The sequence below is a fragment of the Delphinus delphis genome, chromosome 7 (genome assembly GCF_949987515.2).
Source record: "Delphinus delphis chromosome 7, mDelDel1.2, whole genome shotgun sequence".
Lineage (NCBI taxonomy): Eukaryota > Metazoa > Chordata > Mammalia > Artiodactyla > Delphinidae > Delphinus > Delphinus delphis.
The window spans coordinates 47,557,163-47,565,048 of NC_082689.1; the positions used below are offsets into that span (position 1 = coordinate 47,557,163).

General features: G+C 37.1%; 1 pseudogene; it reads right to left on the reverse strand.

The window, feature by feature from the left end:
- Positions 1–5,221: 5,221 nt before the first annotated feature.
- LOC132427860 (prefoldin subunit 2 pseudogene) lies at positions 5,222–5,719 on the reverse strand (annotated as a pseudogene).
- Positions 5,720–7,886: the final 2,167 nt, after the last annotated feature.

Genomic DNA, 7,886 nt, shown 5'->3' on the forward strand with positions numbered 1-7,886 from the left:
CACAACAGTGAGAGGCCCGCGTACCGCCAAAAAAAAAAAAAAAAAAGAAAAAAGTATATTAACAAAATATTAGGAAGAATGGCTGTGGAAACAAGCTTAGGGAATATATTTGAGTAATTGGACTAGGGAGAGATAAACAATTATGGACTATAGAAATGAACTTTGCATACACGTTTGTCTATATAATTAATGAAATTTGAGGTTGGTGTTTATGTTAAGAAACTTCTAAATGTTACTCAAACTTTATGATTTACCAAATACAATGGGAAGATGGAAAAGACCATCTCTTAATACCTCAAACAAAAGTACTGAATTCATTGCTTGATAAGCAATGGAAAGCTGTACTTGGAAGGTTCAGTTTCCCCCCAGAAAGCAACAACTAACCTCATAGGGGATTTTGGGGGTGTGGCTTTAAAAGATTAGCAAACATCAAAAAGTAGGAGGGTTTGACTAAATGATTGATTACATGATTACTGGTGGCTTGCTTTTATAGGTTTGGGGACTGATGTAAAATGGTCTGAAATTGATTCTGGGTCAGCACGTGTCTTTGTGGAGAAGTTCCAGTACACTGTTAGAGTAAAAAGATACAAGTTCGGACTCATTGGAGAGGGTAAGAGGAACAGTTTGATTTTACTGGCATCATTCCTCCCCTAAGGTCTTGGACCTTGATTTCTCCCATGGGGGAAAGTGAGAGTGTGTGAGTGAGCTCCCAGCTTCCCAAACTATGTGGAACACTGACAAAGAGACTCACTTCTCTTTCATCCCATCCAGGGTACTGATTCATGAGCTGTATTACTAGGGAGTGGGACGAGTCTGAGAGAGTGGCAGCTAGGGCTCTCAAAGGGCATTAAAGAAGCACAGATCCTATTAAGTAATGACATCAACAACTCCATCAAGAAGCCAATGAGCCTTTAGGGATGCCTCTCCTGCATTTTCCAGTAACTGGCCCACAAGCATCCCAAGCACTCTGTGTGCCTCACATGCATGCATTCCCATCCTCTAGCTGACTTGCTGTGTGCACTCCCAATGGAGGTGCTGAGAGCAAGCTTTGGGAGACAGCTAATGAGCAAACAGAGAATGCTGGCTCAAATCTGCAGGCCAGGGGAGACCACAAACATGAGCTTTAGCACCACCTTTGGGAAAACAAAAAGGTGTGTCGCTGGATTGAGAGGAGGCATACTTGCTTACAAATTTTGCCACAAGAGGGAGCAAAAATTGCGGAGCAGGTGAGCTCACAGAAGGTCTGAGAAAGCATCAGAATACTTAACAGGGATGAGGGAAGTTATTTCTCTCCTGAGGCAGTTAGTAAAGACTGGAGAAGGTGACTGCTACTTAAAATGTGAAGAGAGCAGTGCAAAACTTAAAGGAACATGAAAAATCAAGGAAACATGACACCATCAAAGGATCACAGTAATCTTTCAGTAGTCAATCCTAAAGCTATGGAGATCTGTGATTTACCCAGTAAAGAATTAAAAGTAACTGTTTTAGTGAAACTCAATGAGCTCCAAGAAAACACAGAAAGGTAATCCAACAAAATCAGGAAAACAATGCACAACAAAATGAGGTGTTTAACAAAAAGATAGAAATCATAAAAAAGAACCAAATAGAAATTCTGGAGTTGAAGAATAAGACAAATGAAATGAAAAATGCAAATGAAAACATCACCAGAATGTTTTCAATAGTAGAAAGAATCTGTGAGTTAGATGAAAGGAACTTTGAAATTATCAAGAAGAACAAAGATAAAAGAATGAGAGTGAAGAAAGGCTATGTGATCTATGGAATACCATCAAAAAGAAAATTGCAAATTGATGGGGTTCCAGAAGGAGAAGAGAGGGAGCAGGGGGCAGAAAGCTTATGTAAAGAAATAATGGCAGGACTTCCCTGGTGGTCGAGTGGTTAAGAATCTGCCTTCAAATGCAGGGGACGTGGGTTCAATCCCTGGTTGGGGAACTAAGATTCCACATGCTATGGGGCAACTACACCTGCATGCTCTACAGCCCGCGTGCCACACAGAGAGAGCCCATGTGCTTCAACTACTGAGCTCGTGCACCACAAGTGGAGAGAAGCCTGCATGCCGCAACAAAAGATCCTGCATGCCACAACAAAGATCCCACATGCTGCGACGAAGACCCGACACAGCCAAATAAATTTAAAAAAAAAAAAAAAAGAAATAATGGCTGAGAGCTTTCCAAAGCTAGGGAGAGATTTAGATATCCAAGTTCAAGAAACTCATAGGTCACCAAACAAACTCAACTTAAAGAGATCCTTTCCAAGACACGTTACACTAAAACAGTCAAACATCAAAGGCAAAGAGAGAATCTAAAAAAGCAGCAAGAGAATAGGAGCTTATAACATAAAAAGGACCCCCACTAGGCTAATAGTGGATTTCTCATAAGAAACTTTATAGGACACTAGAGAGTGGGATGATATATGCAAAGTGCTAAAAGAAAAACAAACAAAACAAAACACTGCCAACAAGAATATTCTATACAGAAAAGTTATCCTTCAGAATTGAAGGAAATGATCCAGCAATCCCACTTCTGGGAATATGTCCAAAGGAATTGAAATCAGGATTTTGAAGAGATATCTACACTCCCATGTTTATGGCAGCATTGTTCACAATAGTCGAGATATGGAAACCACCTAAGTGTTTGTCTATAGATGAATGGATAAAAAGATCCTGCCGAGGAAATCCTGCCGTTTGTGACAACATAGGTGAACCTTGAGGACGTTATGAAAAATGAAGTAAGTCAGAGAGGGAAAGACAAATACTGTATCATATCACTTATATATGAAATCTAAAAAGCCAAACTCATAGAAACCAAGAGAAGAATGGTGGTTGCCTGGGGCTAGGAATTGGGGGAAGTGGGGAGATATTGGTCAAAGGGTACAAATTTCCAGCTATAAGATGAATAAGTTCTGAGTATCTAATGTAACAGCATGATAATTATATTTAACAATACTGTATTATATACCTGAAAGTTGCTGAGAGTGTAAATCTTTAACGTTCTCACCACTAAAGAACTAGTAATTATGTGAGGTGATGGAGGTGTTAGGTAACACGACTGTGGTCATCATTTTGCAATAAAAGTATATCAGATCAACGTGTTGTACCCCTTAAGCTTACACAATGTTGTATGTCAATTATTTATCAACAAAGCTGGAGGTAAAAAGTACATATGGGAGTTGAGGAGGCAGTTTTGGAAAGATAATGGTTTTTGGAGAGAGGAAGGTTAAAAAAAGTGAAATGGATACTGTATTTCAAGGAAAAATAAATCTGGGGGAAATTTTAAAGTTTGTGGAAGGCAAAAGAAAACAACAGAAATTGGAAGGACAGACACATACACTCCTCAAAAGGCCACCTCATAAAGAAAGTGCAGTTTTATACACTAACAGAAGAGATTTCTCTTGAAATAAGAGTCTTGTGAGCTACTCCAAGCCATCAACTTTGTTTATCAAATGTGGCAACAGGGCAGTCTTCACACAACTCTACATAAAACTACTACAAGAATAAAACTGAAGAGAATAAAAATATTTTACCTAATAAAATTTCCCTTCCCTGCACAAAAAACAACTATGAAGCAAAAGGCTGTTTTAACACAAAATACCAAGCTGAATTAAATATGTTCAAACAAAAATTTGAGGATATAAAAACAAGCAGGATTTAACCTTAGTTTTTACTAAGAAGAAAAATGGACAAAAAGAGGAAAAAATTAAACAAGAGTTTTGTATTCTAAAAAAATAGAAAAGTCATAACAGGAGAAAAATCATAACAGATTTGAAGACTAAATTACAGATGCTCAAGTAAAAATATACACCAGTGAAATTTTAAGAATGACTTTAAAGGGAAAAAACTGAACTATGATCATGTTGGTACACCCTTATGAATGGAAAGACCAATACCCTGCCATATATAGGCCCACTGGTTCTTTGCTCATGTGGAGGACAGAGCACTCACCATGTGGCATGCTGATTTCCACACTCTTAAAAGACGATGGCTAACTAGAATCCTCTAAAATGCCTTTGCTGCTGCTGCCTTTGCCTCTGTTTCCAAAAATGGTCCTCATTCTCAGGGTTATAGGTAAAACACACCCAAGACATTACTGTGGTGTAGTCAAGGATAAACCAAGCATAAGCCTGTGATTCTAAGCCCAGTAAAGCCATGGGAACACCTTTAACCCGGACAATAATTATTTGAGACTCTCTGGAGTAAGAAACTTGTAAATATTAGCAGTATAGAGAGGACACTCTCTCCCTTAAGTATATCCGTTAACTACCGCAAAAAATTCAAAACACAATAACAACAACAAAATCCCCCAAAACCCTGGGTACAGGAGGAGGAAACTCAACACTCAAACAGAAGCCCACAGTTTGACCCAATTGGAAACCAAAGTTTTCTAAAATAATGCATACAACAAAAAGATAAAAGGGCACTGGTTGGCATTTGTGCCTCTACAACATAGTGTTTTTTTGTTTGTTTTTTGTTTTTTTGGCTGCGTTGGGTCTTTGTTGCTGTGCACGGGCTTTCTCTAGTTGCGGCGAGTGGGGCTACTCTTTGTTGAGCTGCACAGGTTTCTCATTGCTGTGGCTTCTCATTGCGGAGCACGGGCTCTAGGTGCACAGGCTTCAGTAGTTGTGGCTCGTGAGCTTAGTTGTTCTGCGGCATGTGGGATCTTCCTGGACCAGGGCTCGAACCTGTGTCCCCTGCTTTGACAGGCAGATTCTTGACCACTGCGCCACCAGGGAAGCCCTACAACATAGGTTTTGAATTAACTTTAACATATGCCGAAATGTACCAATTGACAAAAGTTAATGTCTTAATTATGGGCCTCAAATTACAGTTTTTCCTGGAGATATGACTAAATTTAAGTGAGATGCCAACTAATTAACTAACATTCACAAGCACTCTGTCCCCAGACAGTAGAATAAATATGTAAGGAACAAATACTAAGACAGATACAATATTCTGGGCCATAATCCATGTCTCAATAATTGTTAAAATATTCACATCATAAAAAGTATGTTGTGTGAGCCTAGTGGAATTAAATTAGAAGTAAATATAAAGAAAATCTAGAAACTGTCAACATAATTTGGAAATTTTTTTTTTCTGACCAAAAAATTTAATTAACCAAAAAATTACAATGGCAGAGAAAATAATAACAATAAAGAGAAATTATAAGAAGTGGGAGTCAGGGTAGAAAAAATGCAAAGGCCTTGCTCTCTAGGAGACCAGTACTGCAGCTGGGCTGGCCTCAGCCCCAGCGCCTTCTGAGTTTTCTTTGGCTGCTGGCGTCTTGTCTTCCCCCATGAGACGAATATTGTATTTTTCCCGGAATTCATTTAGTTCTTTTCCCTTTGCCAGAAACCGCTGTGTCAGTGTCTCAATAATCTTCTGTATCTGCTCCTGGTTGTTCTCCAGGGCAGGCAGCACGTCTTTGACAGTTCGCTCTATCAGCACCCTCCAACCATGCAGTAGCACTTGCAGGTTTCATCTACCTCCTTCAGAGTATCAATCACTAGACAGTGCTCATTCAACTCCGTCTCCAACTCAGCTGCTTTGGAGGCCAGGCCCCGCTGTTCCTGCCGAAGGCGATGGAAGCCAGCAATTACTTGCTCTGCTGATGTGAACCCCTTTCCCGGAGTCGCTCCGGCTGCTCTTGCCAGTGCGACCACTGCTCTCTGCCGTCTTCATTGCTTGCTGGGCTTCCAGTCTGCCCATATTTGGAAGTTTAAGTACGTAATTCTGAAAAATCCACCAGCAAAGAAAGAAACAACAGAAATTTTAAAGTATTTTAAGCTGAATGAAACAAAAAAAATTTGTGCAACACAGCTAAAGACTGCTTATATAGGAATTTATACCACTAAATATTTAGATTAAAATATAAATCTCAAGACAATAATATAAACTTGATCTTAAGAAATTAGAGAAAGAAAAATGCATTAGGCCGGAAAGTAATCATAAGACAGGAAACAATAAAGATCAGAGTGGATATCAATGAAACAGAAAACAAAAACAACAGAAAAGACTGAAGAAACAAAAATCCATTTCTTTGGAAAGATCATTGAATGTATAAACATTTGCTACAACTGATGAAAAGAAAAGCTAAATAAGACAGAATTACCCATACCATAAGAGAGAGGGCATCAATATGGATTCTGCAATTTTTAAAAGAAAAATAAGGGGGAAATTATGAACTATTTTATATAAATAAATTTGAAAATTTGTATGAAATGAACAAAGGTTTTGAAGGATAGAAACTATCAAATCTCACTCAGGAAGAAACAGCCTGAAAAACCCCAAATAAATGAGAGAAAATGAATAAGTAGTTAAAAAGCTTTATGCAAAAGAAACTCTAGGTCTAGGTGCCTTAAGTGGTAAGTTCTACCAAAGACTTAAGGAATTAATAACTCCAATACTATACATACAGACAATAGAAGTGGAGGGGACATGTCCCAGCTCATTTTTTGAGGCCAGCATAAATTCTACAAGACACAAAAATATAGATCATTAGCTGTTATCAACATATACACAAAAATTCTTAATAAAATTTTATCCAATTGAATCCAATGATATATATAAAAGATAAAACATCATGATCAAGTGGATTTTATGCAAAGAATGCAAGGTTGGTTTGATACTAAAAAATCAGTATAATCGTATTAACAGGTTAGAAAAAAATATAGGTTAGATTAAACCAACCTATATTTGTGAATAAAAGTCTAAGTCATTAGGAATAGAATATAACTTCCCCAATATGATGAAGAGCTTTAAGAAAAGCAATAGCTAACACCATATTTAATGGGTAAAAACTGGTTGTTTACCTCTAACATGGAGACAATGGCAAAGATATCCTTTCTCCTCACTTCTTTTTACTCTTTTGCTGGAATTCCTAACTATTGTAGTAAAGTAAGGAAAAGAAATATAAGACATACAGATTGGAAAGAAAGAGGTAAAACTTTTTTATTTGTGGAATATCTAATTATGTAGAAAATGCAAAGAAAGCTATGAAAAACCTACTAGAACTAATTTATGAGTGTAGTGAGGTTCCAAGATATGTAAATGTATGAAAATCTCTCCAAGATATGTAAATTTATGAAAAGGAATGAGAATGTTCATTGCAGAATTATTCACAATAACCAAGATGTGGCAACAACCCAGTGTCCATGATGGGACAAAAAAATGTGGTATATACATACAATGGAATATTATTCAGTCAGAAAAAAAGGAGATCCTATCACTTGAAACAGTATAGATGGATCTGAAAGACATTATGCTATGTTGAATAAGTCAGTCAAAGATGAACAAATATTGCATGGTACCATTTATGTGAGATATCTAAAATAGTCAAATCATAGAAGCAGAAAATAGAATGGTGGTTGCCACGGGATGGGAGGAGAGGGGGAAATGGGGAGTTGTTGTTCAATAGATATTAATTTATAGTTATACAAGATGAATAAGCTCTAGAAATCTGCTGTGCAACATAGTACTTGTAGTTAACAATCAATATGGTGCACTTAAAAATTTAAGAGAGTAGATCTAATGTTAAGTGCTCTTACCACAAAAAACCAAAAAGCACCCCCTGCACCAAAGGGACACAAGGAAACTTTTGGAGGTGATGGATGTTTATTACCTTGATTGTGGTGATATCACAGTTGTATGCATGCATATTTCTGAAGTCATCAAATTATATACATTAAATATGTGCAGTTTTAAAAATATCAATTATACTTCAATAAACCTGTAAAAAAAAAACATAAAAAATCTATGTGTTTCTATATACTAGCATTGAAAAATTGGAAACTGAAATTAAAATAAATACTATTTGCAAAAGCATCAAATAGAGATAAATATGAAAAACATATGAAACACGGAGAACTACAAAACA